At 38.8% G+C, this 17652-nt stretch overlaps 1 protein-coding gene across 5 annotated transcripts in view; it reads left to right on the top strand.

The window, feature by feature from the left end:
• Window positions 1–17652, top strand: part of INPP4B (inositol polyphosphate-4-phosphatase type II B) — an 857173-nt gene that overhangs the window by 417417 nt on the left and 422104 nt on the right. The window contains exon 1 of one of the 5 annotated variants that reach the window (XM_070386585.1): window positions 15938–16036. The exons of the other annotated variants lie outside the window; for them this stretch is intronic. The gene's annotated coding sequence lies outside the window, so the exon portion shown is untranslated. Of the gene's footprint in view, window positions 1–15937; window positions 16037–17652 lie in introns of those variants that run through there. 5 annotated transcript variants of the gene reach the window in all.

Below are 17652 nucleotides of genomic sequence, written 5' to 3'. Positions count from 1 at the left end.
ACACAGTTTAACAAGTCAGGTGGTGGACTCGCTATATTCCCAGAGCTGCTCCAAGTGCTTCCTGTTAGGATCCTTGATTATTGTTAGAAACTTTAAATTCTGGGCTTCCCTGCTAGTTCAGACAGTAAAGAATCTGCCTGTAGTGCAGGAGACCCGGGTTCGGTCCCTGGGTCAGGAAGATCCCCTGGAAAAGGGAATAACACCTGCTCCAGTATTCTTGTCTGGAGAATCCCATGGACAGAGGAGCCTGGTGGGCTATAGTCCGTGGGTTGCAGAGTCAGACATGACTGAGCGACTAAGATTTTAAAGTCTGGTGCAAATCTGTTGTGATGCTGAAGTGTTCTGAGTTCTCAGGGTTAAGGATGCCTTATCACCGGAATTGACAGAGCCTTCCTTTCTTACTTCATATACAGTGGAGATCCATGTCGTTCTTATCCTAAACTGAAACAAATGAGCAGCAGGCAGACTGACCTCTGACAGTGAGCCAAAGGCATAAATCTTTGACTTCGCTTGTTCTAGGGAGTTCTCTGTATTGCTTCTTTGTGTTCTGTCCTTCTGAACATCAAGAATTTGCTAGTTTCAGTGACCATCTAATACTCATTGTGATTTAGAATGATTTCTTACCTTATATTTTCCTTAAAGTGGTGGTTCTCAAGCTTGAATATGCATAAGAATCATCTGTGCTACGGTGTGAATTCGAATTTAGTAGATCTGGGGTCTGGCTCAAGGTTCTGCGTTTCTTACAAGCTTCCGGGTGATGCAGACACCGCAGATCCAGGAACCACATTTTGAGTGGAAAAGCCTTCAAATAATGTTGCTTTTTGGTTATGTTCTATCCATGTGTCTTCTATTTCATGTCTGTGGTGCTTCCTCATGTTAAAGGAAGCATAGCTAACTAATTCAATACTGAGCCCCCAAAGCTGGACTTCTGATCAAAGTGGAGCCCTGACAGCTCACATCTTTATTCCTCTCATGACAAAGCATCACCTCACCAAACTTAATATTAGTGGTAAAACCATCCTGATGGCCTGGGGAATTGAATTGTCCTCTGACAATTCAATGTGTCCTCTGACACAATTGGTTAATTGGTTTTCCTGGGCAGAATCATGGCCCCTGAATGTGCATCTTTTGCTCTGATGGGAGTTATCCTCTGTGTGTTGAGGATCCACATGAGAAGACAGAGAAGATTTTGACCTTAAATATATGCTTGATTTTGTTTTTTATGTAAAATATTTGCCAACTTATGCCATTTTTTTTCCAAAGAAAAAATTTTCCCTGAAATCATATGTTTAATTCTGCAGTTACTTTTGAAAGATGAAACATAAGAATAAACCCTGTTACTGAGAATATGACCTAAATCAAATTCCTTATGCTTATACAGTGGAAGTGAGAAGTAGATTTAAGGGACTAGATCTGATAGAGTGCCTGATGAACTATGGACAGAGGTTCGTGACATTGTACAGGAGACAGGGATCAAGACCATCCCCATGGAAAAGAAATGCAAAAAAGCAAAATGGCTGTCTGCAGAGGCCTTACAAATAGCTGTGAAAAGAAGAGAAGTGAAAAGCAAAGGAGAAAAGGAAAGATATAAGCATCTGAATGCAGAGTTCCAAAGAATAGCAAGAAGAGATAAGAAAGCCTTCGTCAGCGATCAATACAAAGAAATAGAGGGAAACAACAGAATGGGAAAGACTAGAGATGTCTTCAAAAAAATTAGAGATCCCAAGGGAACATTTCATGCAAAGATGGGCTCGATAAAGTACAGAAATGGTATGGACCTAACAGAAGCAGAAGATATTAAGAAGAAGTGGCAAGAATACACAGAAGAACAGTACAAAAAAGATCTTCATGACCCTGATCATCACAGTGGTGTGATCACTCACCTAGAGCCAGACATCCTGGAATGTGAAGTCAAGTGGGCCTTAGAAAGCATCACTATGAACAAAACTAGAGGAGGTGATGGAATTCCAGTTGAGCTATTCCAAATCCTGAAAGATGATGCTGTGAAAGTGCTGCACTCAATATGCCAGCAAATTTGGAAAACTCAACAGTGGTCACAGGACTGGAAAAGGTCAGTTTTCATTCCAATCCCAAAGAGAGGCAATGCCAAAGAATGTTCAAACTACCACACAATTGCACTCATCTCACACACTAGTAAAGTAATGCTCAAAATTCTCCAAGCCAGGCTTCAGCAATACGTGAACCATGAACTTCCAGATGTTCAAGCTGGTTTTAGAAAAGGCAGAGGAACCAGAGATCAAATGGCCAACATCTGCTGGATCATCGAAAAAGTAAGAGAGTTCCAGAAAAACATCTATTTCTGCTTTATTGACTATCACAAAGCCTTTGACTGTGTGGATCACAATAAACTGGAAAATTCTGAAAGAGATGGGAATACCAGACCACCTGACCTGCCTCTTGAGAAATCTGTATGCAGGTCAGGAAGCAACAATTAGAACTGGACATGGAACAACAGACTGATTCCAAATAGGAAAAGGAGTATGTCAAGGCTGTATATTGTCACCATGTTTATTTAACTTCTATGCAGAGTACATCATGAGAAACCCTGGGCTGGAAGAAGCACAAGCTGGAATCAAGATTGCCAGGAGAAATATCAGTAACCTTAGGTATGCAGATGACACCACCCTTATGGCAGAAAGTGAAGAGGAACTCAAAAGCCTCTTGATGAAAGTGAAAGAGGAGAGTGAAAAAGTTGGCGTAAAGCTCAACATTGAGAAAACTAAGATTCCATCACTTCATGGGAAATAGATGGGGAGACTTTATTTTTTTGGGCTCCAAAATCACTGCAGATGGTGATGAAGCCATGAAATTAAAAGATGCTTATTCCTTGGAAGGAAAGTTATGACCAACCTAGATAGCATATTCAAAAGCAGAGACGTTACTTTGCCAACAAAGGTCCGTCTAGTCAAGGCTATGGTTTTTCCTGTGGTCATGTATGGATGTGAGAGTTGGACTGTGAAGGAAGCTGAGCACTGAAGAATTGATGCTTTTGAACTGTGGTGTTGGAGAAGACTCTTGAAAGTCCTTTGGACTGCAAGGAGGTCCAACCAGTCCATTCTAAAGGAGATCAGTCCTGGGTGTTCTTTGGAAGGACTGATGCTAAAGCTGAAACTCCAGTACTTTGGCCACCTCATGCAAAGAGTTGACTCATTGGAAAAGACTCTGATGCTGGGAGGGATTGGGGTAGGAGGAGAAGGGGGACGACAGAGGATGAGATGGCTGGATGGCATCACTGACTCAATGGACATGAGTTTGGGTGAACTCTGGGAGTTGGTAATGGACAGGGAGGCCTGGCATGCTGCAATTCATGGGGTGACAAGGAGTCGGACACAACTGAACGACTGAACTGAACTGAACTATGCTCCTGGCTGAACAAATGTGAATGAAATTCTCTTGTAGTAATGGTAGCCTTCAAAGCACTTGACATTTCCCGTGAGGGGAAAGGAGCTGAGAAGGTAGAGGTAAATTCCATCTGGATCGTATTCCTTCTTTCACCTCTTCTTGTCCCCATATAGCATTTGGCTGATCTGTAGAAGTTCAGCCCATCCATGTACATATTGCAAAGTGTGGATGTTTAGAAGGTTTTAAAGTGATTTAGCATTCTGAATTATATCTGCTTTATTAGAATGAAGTCCTGGCTCCAGAAGGTTTTGCAACACTAACATGAAGTGAGCAGTTTGGTAGCTTAGTTACTGAAAGGCTATTTGTTGTTCAATCGATTGCTAAGTCGTGTCTGACTCTCTTGCCACCCCATGGACTGTAGCCGGCCAGGCTCCTCTATCCATGGGATTTCCCAGGCAAGAATTGAACCCACGGATGAAGATGCAGCTTGAACCTGCATCTCCTGCTTGACTGGCAGATTCTTTACCACTGAGCCACTTGGGAAGCCCATGAAAGGTTATACCATCAACATAATATGTGTGTGTTAGTTGCTCAGTTGTGTCCAACTCTTTGAGACCCCATGGACTGTAGCCTTCCAGGCTCCTCTATCCATCAAATTCTCCAGGCAAGAATACTGGAATGGGTAGCCCATTCCTTCTATAAGATGGAACCCATGTCTCCTGCATTGCAAATATGTTCTTTACCACTAGCACCACCTAGGCTACACTCCATCAACATAACAGAAATTTGCTATTCTAGTATTTTTTTTTTTGAGATGGTTGGAAAATAATAATTCATTTGACACATCACATCAAAGCACTGTTTGTAAACCTAAATGAAAATGGCAGATATATAGTGTCATCAAGCCTCCAAGTACTCTCCTTCTGGACTTCAGCCTGAACAGGCCAAGAAGCATCTTTAACCAGAGGTTCACTTAGAAACAAAGAACAGCCTGTGGTACAATGTCTCACACCCATGTCATCCTGGGATACATCCTAAACCACAAGAGCCTCTTGTCAAGTATCCTGGCCCACTGTTTCACTCCCATTTTGCCATGAGCTTAGTTGGCTATGACTCAATCTTCCTTGGATCCTCTCACTTTTGAAAATTACATAAGGTCTTTGGAGTCTTTTTTTTTTTCTGTGAAAAATAGTCCCACCTGCCTTCTACCTCTTGAGAAAATATATTGTCTCTTTGTCGCAATGGGGACCTGCTTTTCTGCAGTTTTCTGCTACCTTGCTGCCTATTGTAATGAAGACCGGCCACATATACAGAGCCTGGAGGCAGGGTTCCTGTTTTCCAGGTGTCATGAGAGCCCTCCTAAGCTGTTATGCCTTGCTCTGCCACACCTCCACCCCTGTTGATCCTGTTCATTGGCCAAACTCCGGTTCTCTTTACACTTTTCTACCAGACACAAGGTCTTCTCTTGGCCCGTATATTCTCTTGGGCCATTGCAACGACCGTGGGAATAACCCCACCTAGCATCCTTCCTGGTACCAATTCTTTGTCTTATGGATGCTAGTGACCACAAAGACCACCCTGTTTTGTCTACCCATTTATCCCATAAAAGTTCCCTGGACTTATCACTTAGGACTAAATTCTCTCAGCTTCCAGTACGTCACATCTTTCCCCTTAATGACTTCCCAATCCAGCCTAGAAACCTTTCAGCCACGTTAGTATTATACCCTTCTCTCACTGCACCTGTAGACAGAACCCCAACACTATATCAACTAAACTGTCCTTCTTCGCCAGGCTGATGAGCTCTGCTGGAGAAAGTCACACAGTTATACAGAGGTCTCCATGAACCTGTGTCTCCAGGCTCAGATGGACCCATACTGTCCCACCTACTTGTTCCTCGCTCACTGCTCGGAAAGACCAGCACAAGATTCCATCACTCTTCTCAAGCTTTGTGTTCCTCCTATTTCCTCTCAACACATGAACATAATTTAGTTAAATTCATGAGTATTTATGACATACCAAAGTCACAAAGAAAAATATAGTAGACGTTTTATACCTGTTACCCAGTTTTATTTTTTACATGAGAGTTCCTTTTTAAAAAAAATTTCTTGGCTGTGCCACATGCCATGTGGATTCTTAGTTCCTTGACCAGGGATCGAACCTGTGCCCCCTACATTGAAGCATGGTCTTAACCACTGGACCACCAGGGAAGTCCTTACCCAGTTTAGTAAATCAAACTTTCTCAGTAGAGTTGAAGACCCCTCGATCCTCCTCCTGATCACATCTCACACACCCTTCCTCCCAAATATCATAACAATTTTCTTTTAATGTTTATTGTACATTTCTCTATGATTGTACTTATGATGTGTATGGACCCCTGTGCAATGCAGAACTGGAATATTATTTTATATGTTTTAAAATTTTCTATAAGTGCCATTGTCTTTCTTTCTCTGTCTCTCTCTGTCTGATGGTCCTTTTCACTCTTTCTCTTTTCTCTGTGCTTTGTGAAGTTAATCAGTGTTGATACTTGAAATGAAAATTCATCCTATATAGGATGAATAGACCACATTATATTTTTCTAGTTTCTTATTGACGGGCCTATTTCAATATTTATTATTAGTTGATTCATTGTAAACATCCTTTCAACTGTCTTCTGGTATGCATTTGTTTAAATTTTTCTCAAATGTATGCTTCGAAGTAGAATTGCTTTTCAACTTTACTAGTATTACCAAATTATTTTCCATTATGATTGGAACAGCTTCAGTGCATGAAAGTTTCTGTTGTTCCAAATCCTCATTAATATTTGAGGTTTTGAGATTTCAAAATTTTTACTTATTAATGGTTATGTACTTTTAGTCTGCCTTTGCATGATAACTGCTGCTGCTGCTAAGTCACTTCAGTCGTGTCCGACTCTATGCAACCCCATAGACGGCAGCCCACCAGGCTCCCCCGTCCCTGGGATTCTCCAGGCAAGAACACTGGAGTGGGTTGCCAGTTCCTTCTCCATCCATGATAACTAGCAAAGTTCAAAATCTCTTAATATGTTTCTTGGCAATTTGTGTTTAATATTTTTGAGTTACTTATTTACATGTTTTGCTAGTGTTTTCTCTTGGGTTTGTTTTTCTAACATTCTTAAAATATTCTGGAAACTAAATCTTTGTTGGTTACCTTAATCGAACACATTATTTCCTTTTTCTACTTGTTTTAGGTTTTATTTGCTCCTTTTCTAGTTGTAAGGGAAAACTTAGATCACTGATTTGAGATCATTTTTTCTATTATAAGCATTTAATACTCTAAATTTCCCTTCAACATATTTTGATATGTACTGTAGTAATTTCATTCTGATTCTAATGAGTGTGAATGTGATTTATATACACACACTTGTTTTTATTGCAATTCTCTTCAATTTGTTAAGGTTTGTTTTATGATCTAGGATATAATCTTAGTGAATATTCCATATATACTTTGAAATACATACGTATATTTGGTTGCTGTTGAATTCATTGTATTATAAATGTCAATTAGGTCAAGCTGTTGGCGGTGTGATTAAGTCTACTGTATCCTCACTGATTTATGTTTACTTCTTCTGTCCATTACTGAGAGAGGGATGTTGATATCTCCAAGCATATCATTGAAGATTTGTCTGTTTCTCCTTTTAGTTAAGTTTTTGCTTCATGTATTATGAAGCTTTGCTGTTAGGCACATGTGTGTTATGTACCTTTTGATATTGCTTGATGTGAAATCTATTTTAATTATATTAATATAGTCACTCCAGTTTTCTTTTGATTAATGTTTGCATGGTTTATATTTTTTGATCCTTTTACTTTAACCTATGTATGTCATTCTATTTAAATATAACTATGAAGCATATATTTCATTTTCAGTTCAGTTCAGTCGCTCAGTCTTTGTGACCCCATGGACTGCAGCACGCCAAGCCTCCCTATCCATCACCAACTCTCAGAGTTTATTCAAACTAATGTTCCTTGAGTCGGTGATGCCATCCAACCATCTCATCCTCTGTTGTCCGCTTCCTCTCCCACCCTCAATCTTTCTCAGCATCCGGGTCTTTTCAGATGAGTCAGCTCTTTGCATCAGGTGGCCAAAGTATTGGAGTTTCAGCTTCAGCATAAGTCCTTCCAATGACTATTCAGGACTGATTTCCTTTAGGATGGACTGGTTGGATCTCCTTGCAGTCCAAGAGACTCTCAGGAGTCTTCTCCAACACCACAGCTCAAAAGCATCACTTCTTCAGTGCTCAGCTTTCTTTATAGTCCAACTCTCACATCTATACATGACTACTGGAAAAATATATAAATTTCATATTTATATGAGGCATAAATATAACTATGAAGGGCATCCCGGGTAGCTCAGCTGGTAAAGAATCTGCCTGCAATGCAGGAGACCCAGGATTGATCCCTGGGTTGGGAAGATCCCCTGGAGGAAGGCATGCAACCAACTCCAGGATACTCGTCTGGAGAATCTCCACAGCCAGAGGAGCCTGCTGTGTTACAGTCCGTGGGGTCATAAAGAGTCGGACACAACTGAGCAACTAAGCATAGAAGAGCATGAAGCATATAGTCAGGACTTACTTTTTTATCCAAGCTGATAGTCTCACTCTTTTAATTGAAGTATCTGTGTCTGTGGATTGTTTGCATTTAATGTAGTTATTGATGTGGTTGGATTAAGAGCAAATAGTCTACTTTCACATAATTTAGTGATATAATTGTATACTATCATTTTAGCATGAAAATGAAAGTGAAAGTCACTCAGTCATGTCCACCTCTTTGCAACGCTATGGACTGTAGCCCACCAGGCTCCTCGGTCCATGGGGATTCTCCCGGCAAGAATACTGGAGCGGGTAGCCATCCCCTTCTCCAGGGGATCTTCCCGACCCAGGGGTCGAATGCTGATCTCCTCCATTGCAGGCAGATTCTTTACCATCTGAGTGACCAGAGAAGCCTATCATTTTAGTGTAAAAGCAATAATAACTCCCTGTTCTTCACTCTCATCATCTTGCTACTGATGTTATTTTTTACATATGCTAGAAGCATACAATACGTTGCTACTAATTGTGCTTTAGACCAGTGTTTGGTAGATACTAGTCTGCGCGTCAAACAAACTCTGAATACCAATTAGTTTTGCAAATAAAATATTAGTGTCACATGGCCAGGCCTACCTGTTTATGTATTTTCAGTATTTGCTTTCACACTGTAGCATCAGAGTTGAGTGACTCTGACAGAGACTCCGTGACTCCAAAAGCCTAAAATATTTACTGTCTGTCCTTAACAGGAAAATTATGCCAACCTCTGCTTTGGGAAATTATCTTTTATAGTTACTCAAAGTCAGAAAAAATGAAATTAACATTTATTTTCCTTTATACCATTTGTAGTGCTCTTCTTTTCTTTTGCAGATCCAGATATTTCTCTGTTATGTCATGCTTGAATAACTTCCTTTAGTATTTCTTGCTGTGCAGGTCTGCTTGTAATGAATTTGTCACTTTCTATTTGTCTGGGCAGAAGTCTTTGTCTCTCTGAATTTTTATAGGTTATTTTTACTTTGTATAGAATTTTCGTCTGATAGTTTTTCTTCTTTCAGAACTTTAAATATGTCACTTACATAGCTCCTAAGCAGTCCAAAATGTTTTCTTATTTCTGTCATTCTATATGTACTTTGCCTTTTTTGCTCTGGTTACCTTAAATTTTTTTCCTTAACTTTGGTTTATAGTAGTTTGAATATGATATATGTACAAGTTTTTTTTGTTTTGTTTTTGCTTGTTTGATAATTGGTGGGGGGGTTGTGTGTATGTGACTCTTCTGCTTGGTGCTTTCTGCACTTCTAGATCAGGGTTCTGATGTCTTTAAATATTTTTGTCTTTTACATTCCTAGCATTTCCATTTGATTCTTTCCAATAGTTTCTGCTAAAAATATCCATCTGCTCATGCAGGTTGTCTACCTTTTCCATTACAGTTTTTTTTTTTTTAATTTAAATTTATTTATTTTAATTAGAGGCTAATTACTTTACAATATTGTATTGGTTTTGCCATACATCAATATGAATCTGCCACGGGTGTACACGTGTTCCCAATCCTGAACCCCCCTCCCACCTCCTTCCCCTCCATTACGGTTTTTAGTGTATTCTCTTTCTGATAATTCCAACTTCCGCATCATATGAGTCTGGTTTTCTTGATCGCTTATTTGCTTTTCTCCTGACTGTTTATATTGTTGCTGTCTTGAGCTCTTGGGCCTTATGGATAGGGCTTTCTTAGTGATTCTTTCCTTCTCTTAGAAATAGAGGATCTGTAATGAAACAATCGCAGGAAACTTTCCTCCCTCCTCCCTCGTTTCCATCCCCTCATCGCAATGAGTTTTCACCTGTGCCCTGATGGCAACAGTGTTGGCCAGTTTTGTTCTGGAGAGAGGCGGGTCCAAGTGATGTGCTGTGTTTTTTCTGTTGCTTGCCTCCCACAGTCCTGCATTATCAAGGACGCTTTCTTCATATCCTGTTCTGCTCCCAGTCTTCCTCATGAGCGTCTGGTGAGGTTCATGAAGAAAAAAATCTGTTGATGGTTACAAACTACCTTTGAGTTTGTGGCTCTCAGTACCTATATATGCTCATGGTAACCTACCCTGACCTTTAGTAAGTCATTAAATATTTTGATTGAATTTCCATTTCAAACTTGTTTGGAGCCTGACATCCCTTCTTCTGGTGAAAGACAGCTCTGCTCTCTGGAGGAATTTATCTTTTCTAAGAGCTCAGGCTGGTTGGTTGCTTTGAGACCTCAGCTCTCTGCTTACTTAAGGAAAAGTTAGGATTTTATATACTATTCAGCTTTTTCTTGAGTTTCTGGTAGGAGTAATAGTCTTTCCGTCCTCATGTAAGCAGAAATGGAAAACTTCTGTGTTCCAAATGTATTTTCCTAGTATATAAATTATCTCACACTTTATATGGTATCTTTTGCTTACAGAACATATTTCTTCTAATGTAGTCAAATTTATTAACATTTTTCTTTATGAACTGTGCTTTTGAAGTGAGGTTGAGACATCTTTACTTACCCAGAGTTCACAAATATGTCCTTTTCTTGAAAAAAAAAAATGCTGAAGCCATAGGGCGAATATCCTTAAGTTTCTCTCCCTTACGTGTCAGATCATATCTAATTTTCTATTTACCCCTCCTTTCATCACAGCAGGTACTAGCATCCAGATTTTCCTTGCCCCATCAATCATCTCCTTTCTTCTTAATATTTAATTCCTCTTTATTCCTTTGGTTATGTCCTTTCAGTATTTAAATATGCACACGTGTCCCCATTCTTGAAAAAAAGTGAAGTCATCTTTTAACCCAGTGGCACTGTTTATCTGAGAAACAATGATGTTGTTACCCTTGGTCACTCCTCTCTGCTCTCCCCATCATTGCCGGTCCCTTTCCCAGGTGACATCTCTTCTTGCTCTCTGAAACAGTTCTGTGCCTTAAGGTTGAGTCCTCAGTCATCCTTCTTCTCACTGCATGCCCTTGCTTTCTGTGACTTTATGCATCCCTTTGACTTCAACCATTAGTCAACAATAATTGACCAAAAATATATTTTAAGAGCCTTAATATCTCTCCCATGATCTAGACCCATGTGTTCAATTGCTTTCTGAATATCTTAAGGCATCTCAGAAGCAACATGTTTAAAATCAAACTCATCATCTTTGACTGCAATCCCTTCTTCAAGTTCCCCACATATGAACGAGTTCCTTTCCAATAGCATGTTCGTAAGTCCGACAAAGTTAGCCTAGGTACCCAACTAACACAATCGGCTGTATAGTACTATACTGTAATAGGTTTATAATACTTTTCACGCATAATACATAGAAAACAAACATACACAAAAAAGGAAAACATTTTAAATCTTACAGTACAGTACCTTGAAAAGTAGAGTAGTATAGCACAACAGCTGGCATACAGGGGCTGACATGGAGTGAACAGGCAAGAAGAGTTACTGAGTGGAGGAGGGAGAGGAGGTGGGAGATGGTTGACCTGAAGGGTCATCAGCAGTAGGAAATAGAGGGCAAGCTGCAGTCTCATTCCCATCTGATGTTGATGGAACGCATGTGTGCATCTTTGAGAGTTCACCGCTTGAAGGTTCACATGGAGGGGACTTACTGTATTCTACAAATAGCTTCATAGCCCAAACTAGACTGGGTCCCATGTGAAATTTCTGTCTTCCTTTATCTCAACTCTGACATCACATCTAATTCCATCACCAAGTCTAGGTAATTCTATTTAGTAATTGATTTGAATCCAGATTCTAATTGGTTTGGATCCAGTTTTCTTCTCTAGTTATCTGCTTCTGTGTTGGCATGAATTCTTTTTATTATTTTATTTTTCTAGAATATTAGGATTGCCTCCAAACAGGTTGATTTCCTTACTGAGTTGTCACATTCTAGTATATTTTCCTCTTTGACTTTCAATAAACTTTCTAAAGGGGCTTCCCTTGTGGCTCAGTGGTAAAGAACCCACCTACCAATGCAGGAGATGCAGGTTTGATCCTTGGGTTAGGAAGATGCCCTAGAGAAGGAAATGGCAACGCACTCCACTGTTGGGAAAGCCCATGGACGGAGGAGCCTGGCAGGCTATAGTCCATAAAGTCGCAAAAGAGTGGGACAGGACTTAGCTACTAAAAAACATCAACAAAAGCTTTCTAAAAATCAAATATAAGTGTGTTATTCTTCTGCTTAAGGTATACTTAATGTGGTTTCTTTCTGCTTTAAGAATTGTTTAGTCTCTGGCTGTTTTAAACTTCTGTGTGGTATGGTAAAACCTCAGTCTATTTTTATGCATGATCTCCAAACCAAAAAGTTTCCAAACAGACACAGAAAAGGAACTACTGCCCCTAACCATAACCCTAGGTAAAGGCTATATTTATCAGCTGGAAATGCTTGGTTTTTACTTTGCCAGTACAGTAGCTGATTCCTTCTGAGGTCTGTGCCTTGCTAATAACTATCACACCTGAAATTTGTCCTCAAGTGCAACAAAGATAGAATGGAAATGAATAGAATCATAAGAGGTTGTCAAATAAGCTTTGTTTCATAGGTCTGGCTCCATACTCTCTAAAATTGAGTTCATTTTTCAGTTTTGAAAGGGCGTGCTTAAAATGAGACTATGTTAGTGGGTCTTTGTGGGCATCTTACTTTAGTCCTCTCTGCTGCTGCTGCTAAGTCACTTCAGTCGTGTCCGACTCTGTGCGACCCCATAGACGGCAGCCATCAGGCTCCCCCGTCCCTGGGATTCTCCAGGCAAGAACACTGGAGTGGGTTGCCATTTCCTTCTCCAATGCATGAAAATGAAAAGTGAAAGTGAAGTTGCTCAGTCGTGTCCGACTCTTAGCTCTACTCACCCTCAAATTACACAAGTGCACACAACCCACACACAGAGTTGACATTTGTTAATCACTTGTCATTGGGTACCGGGTTATTATTTTGCTAGGATTCATCCTTATTGCCTTATTTAGATCTCCTTTACAATTTTTATTTATTTATTTATTTTTTATTTTTGCCCCAGCTTTATTGAGCATACAGCACTGTATAGTTTAAGGTGTACATCATAGTGATTTAACTTATTTGACTGATTTGACCTCATAAAATGATTACCAAAAAAGTTTAGTGAACAGCCAGATACAAAATTAAAGAAAAAAAATTATTTTCCTTGTGGTCAGAGTTCTTAGGGTTTATTGTCTTAACAACTTTTGTAACATACAGAAGTGTTAATTACATTGATTATGTTGTACATCATGTCCTTAGTATTTATCCTGTAACTACGAGTTTGTGCCTTTTGACTGCCTTCATCCAATTCCTGATCCTCTCACTCCCCACCTCTGGTAACCATAAAATTGTTTCTTTTTTTTGTTTGTTTGTTTGTTTTTCTTTAATAGAAAATTATTTAATTAGTATACATGTGTTCCCCATCCTGAACCCTCCCCCCTCCTCCCTCCCCACACCATCCCTCTGGGTCGTCCCAGTGCACCAGCCCCAAGCATCCAGTATCGTGCATTGAACCTGGACTGGCATCTCCTTTCATACATGACGTTTCACATGTTTCAATGCCATTCTCCCAAATCTTCCCACCCTCTCCCTCTCCCACAGAGTCCATAAGACTGTTCTATACATCAGTGTCTCTTTTGCTGTCTCGTATACAGGGTTATCGTTACTATCTTTCTAAATTCCACATATATGCGTTAGTATACTGAATTGGTGTTTTTCCTCCTGGCTTACTTCACTCTGTATACTAGGCTCCAGTTTCATCCACCTCATTAGAACTGATTCAAATGTATTCTTTTTAATGGCTGAGTAATACTCCATTGTGTATATGTACCACTGCTTTCTTATCCATTCATCTGCTGATGGACATCTAGGTTGCTTCCATGTCCTGGCTATTATAAACAGTGCTGCGATGAACATTGGGGTACACGTGTCTCTTTCCCTTCTGGTTTCCTCAGTGTGTATGCCCAGCAGTGGGATTGCTGGATCATAAGGCAGTTCTATTTCCAGTTTTTTAAGGAATCTCCACACTGTTCTCCATAGTGGCTGTACTAGTTTGCATTCCCACCAACAGTGTAAGAGGGTTCCCTTTTCTCCACACCCTCTCCAGCATTTATTATTTGTAGACTTTTGGATCGCAGCCATTCTGACTGGCGTGAAATGGTACCTCATAGTGGTTTTGATTTGCATTTCTCTGATAATGAGTGATGTTGAGCATCTTTTCATGTGTTTGTTAGCCATCTGTATGTCTTCTTTGGAGAAATGTCTATTTAGATCTTTGGCCCATTTTTTGATTGGGTCATTTATTTTTCTGGAGTTGAGCTGCAGGAGTTGCTTGTATATTTTTGAGATTAGTTGTTTGTCGGTTGCTTCATTTGCTATTATTTTCTCCCATTCTGAAGGCTGTCTTTTCACCTTGCTAATAGTTTCCTTTGATGTGCAGAAGCTTTTAAGTTTAATTAGGTCCCATTTGTTTATTTTTACTTTTATTTCCAATATTCTGGGAGGTGGATCATAGAGGATCCTGCTGTGATGTATGTCAGAGAGTGTTTTGCCTATGTTCTCCTCTAGGAGTTTTATAGTTTCTGGTCTTACGTTGAGATCTTTAATCCATTTTGAGTTTATTTTTGTATATGGTGTTAGAAAGTGTTCTAGTTTCATTCTTTTACAAGTGGTTGACCAGATTTCCCAGCACCCCTTGTTAAAGAGATTGTCTTTAATCCATTGTATATTCTTGCCTCCTTTGTCAAAGATAAGGTGTCCATATGTGCGTGGATTTATCTCTGGGCTTTCTATTTTGTTCCATTGATCTATATTTCTATCTTTGTGCCAGTACCATACTGTCTTGATAACACTTTCACCATTACTATTCAACATAGTTTTGGAAGTTTTGGCCACAGCAATCAGAGCAGAAAAAGAAATAAAAGGAATCCAAATTGGAAAAGAAGAAGTAAAACTCTCACTATTTGCAGATGACATGATCCTCTACATAGAAAACCCTAAAGACTCCACCAGAAAATTACTAGAACTAATCAATGATTATAGTAAAGTTGCAGGATATAAAATCAACACACAGAAATCCCTTGCATTCCTATACACTAATAATGAGAAAACAGAAAGAGAAATTAAGGAAACAATTCCATTCACCATTGCAATGAAAAGAATAAAATACTTAGGAATATATCTACCTAAAGAAACTAAAGACCTATATATAGAAAACTATAAAACACTGGTGAAAGAAATCAAAGAGGACACTAATAGATGGAGAAATATACCATGTTCATGGATTGGAAGAATCAATATAGTGAAAATGAGTATACTACCCAAAGCAATTTATAGATTCAATGCAATCCCTATCAAGCTACCAACAGTATTCTTCACAGAGCTAGAACAAATAATTTCACAATTTGTATGGAAATACAAAAACCTCGAATAGCCAAAGCGATCTTGAGAAAGAAGAATGGAACTGGAGGAATCAACCTACCTGACTTCAGGCTCTCCTTTACAATTTTTAAAATGACTGATCAGGATTAGGGATTGAGTCTTTGGTCAAAGTGTGTAGTAAAGTTTACAAAATCCGTGTATCTGAGTCCCACATACATGGCGCCCTTCCACAGATATGAATGCTAATGCATCCCACTGATGCTAATGCATTTGTCATAGGTTCTTGAAAGAATGTGGTACAATAAGTATGCGCCTTTCCTATTTATATATTAAAAAGATATCTAAATTTAAATAATCCAACAAGAAAATATTATCTTAATTTGAAATATAATTTTCTACCCCTATATTACCCCTCCCCCATTCCCTCTCACACTGGAAACTACTAATTTGTTTTCTGTGTCTGTGAGTTTGCTTCCTTTTTTTTTATTATTATATTCACTAGTTGGTTGTATTTTTTAGACTTAACATTCAAGTAATATCATACAGTATTTGTTTTCTTCTGTCTGGCATTTCACTTCGCAAAGTACCCTCCAAGTTCATCCGTGTTGTTTCAAATGGCAAAATTATGTAAATATGTGTGTATATATATATATGTTTATGATTTTCCACAGTGGCTGCACCGGTTTACATTCCTACAAACAGCGTATGAAGGTTCCCTTTTCTCCACGTCCTCTCCAACATTTGTTTGTGTTCTTTTTGATGACAGCCGTTCTGACTGGTATGAGGCAATTGGTCACTGTGGTTTTGATTTGCTTTTCCTTAATGATCAGTGATGCTTGGCATGGTTTCATGTGCCTGTTGGCATGTCTGCATCTCCTCTTTGGAAAGAGTGTGTATTCAGATCTCTGTCCATTTTTTTAATTGGGTTGTTTGTGACGTTAAGTTGTATGAGCTCTTTATATATTTTGGATATTAACCCCTTATCAGTCATATCATTTGCAAATGTTTTCTCCCATTCGGTAAGCTGTCTTTTCATCCTGTTGATGGTTTCCTTTAAGTTCAATTCGGTTCCATTTATTTTTGCTTTTGTTTCCAATATAGGGGTAGGGAATTAAGGGACACAAACTATTATGTATAAAATAAGCTACAAGGATATATAGTACCTCACAGGGAATATAATAGCCAATATTTTATAGTAACTATAGATGCAGTATAACCTTAAACATTGTGAATCGCTATGTCGTATGCCTGTAATTTATGTGATATTGTACATCAACTATAACTCAATAAAACATATAATTACCAAATTAATGGATTTGGTCTTATTGATAGTACTATAGCCTTTTACCCCCAGCAAGTATTCCTAGTTATATCCTTAGAAGCCAATGTGTATTTATCTGCAGACTTATTGTAATATGTTCTAAAGATTCAAGATGCTCTCTGGATTTAATTTTTGCCAGATGACATTTAAACACTAGAGCTGAATTATAAATGAAGTTGCTTTGTTAAAAACAACAAAGAGTGAGTTTATGAACTTGTGAAGCTGGAAACCAAATCAGTATTCCAAACCAAACTCCATTGCTGCTATCTCATTAAATAGCATTGGGTAGACGTTTAAAGATTTTTTATACATTTTAATTCAGGTGGTAACTTGAATTAAAACAACGTTGATTTTTTTTTTCCTGATTCATTCTTGGTCATGAATAACATACTAAAAATCAAATGAACTTAATTCTGTTTGAGTCTGTCTGTGTAACAGGGTATTAAACTTTTGGAGGCTTTCTTTCCCCATGCTAATTTTCATCATTTTTCTGTTCCTTTCGTTTGCCCTGGAACTTTAGCTTTTTAGAATTATTATTCATTCTTTTCACTATATATCCCAATCATTAAACATTTAAACTTTGATCAGGCAGAGAAGCAAGAAACTATGGATAATGATGAAGTTGGAACTTCCCTGAACAACCTGTTAGCTCATCTTGGAAGAAGAGTGTTGTGCCAAATGGTCTTAATGTGCTCATGAATAGTGTTGTAACAAAAGTGGGTAGAGAGATAAGCATAAAGGGCAGTTCTAATGGAAGGAATGATAGTAAGATACATCTTGGCTGAACATCCTAATGCTTTGTCAAGATGCTATCTGCTCTTGCTGCTAAATTAGGTACATATTAATTTAGCAGCTCCTATAGCTATGTGCTACTTTACAAAATGAATTAGAAGAGAAATAATATACCTCTCAGGATTTAGAAGTATCTCATATGACAGTAAAATGATTACATAGAGAATACCCATTTAACCCAGAGTTTATGATACAGTAACTGTGTGGATAGATTCTGAAAATAAAAGTGGGAGAGGCGGGAAGGAAGTTCATACGAAGGTATCTGTAGGCTCTAACTACCT

Source organism: Bos mutus, chromosome 17 (genome assembly GCF_027580195.1).
Source record: "Bos mutus isolate GX-2022 chromosome 17, NWIPB_WYAK_1.1, whole genome shotgun sequence".
Taxonomy (NCBI): Eukaryota; Metazoa; Chordata; class Mammalia; order Artiodactyla; family Bovidae; genus Bos; species Bos mutus.
Note: the sequence above shows the minus strand (reverse complement) of the source record. Positions and strands in the feature narration are given on the sequence as shown.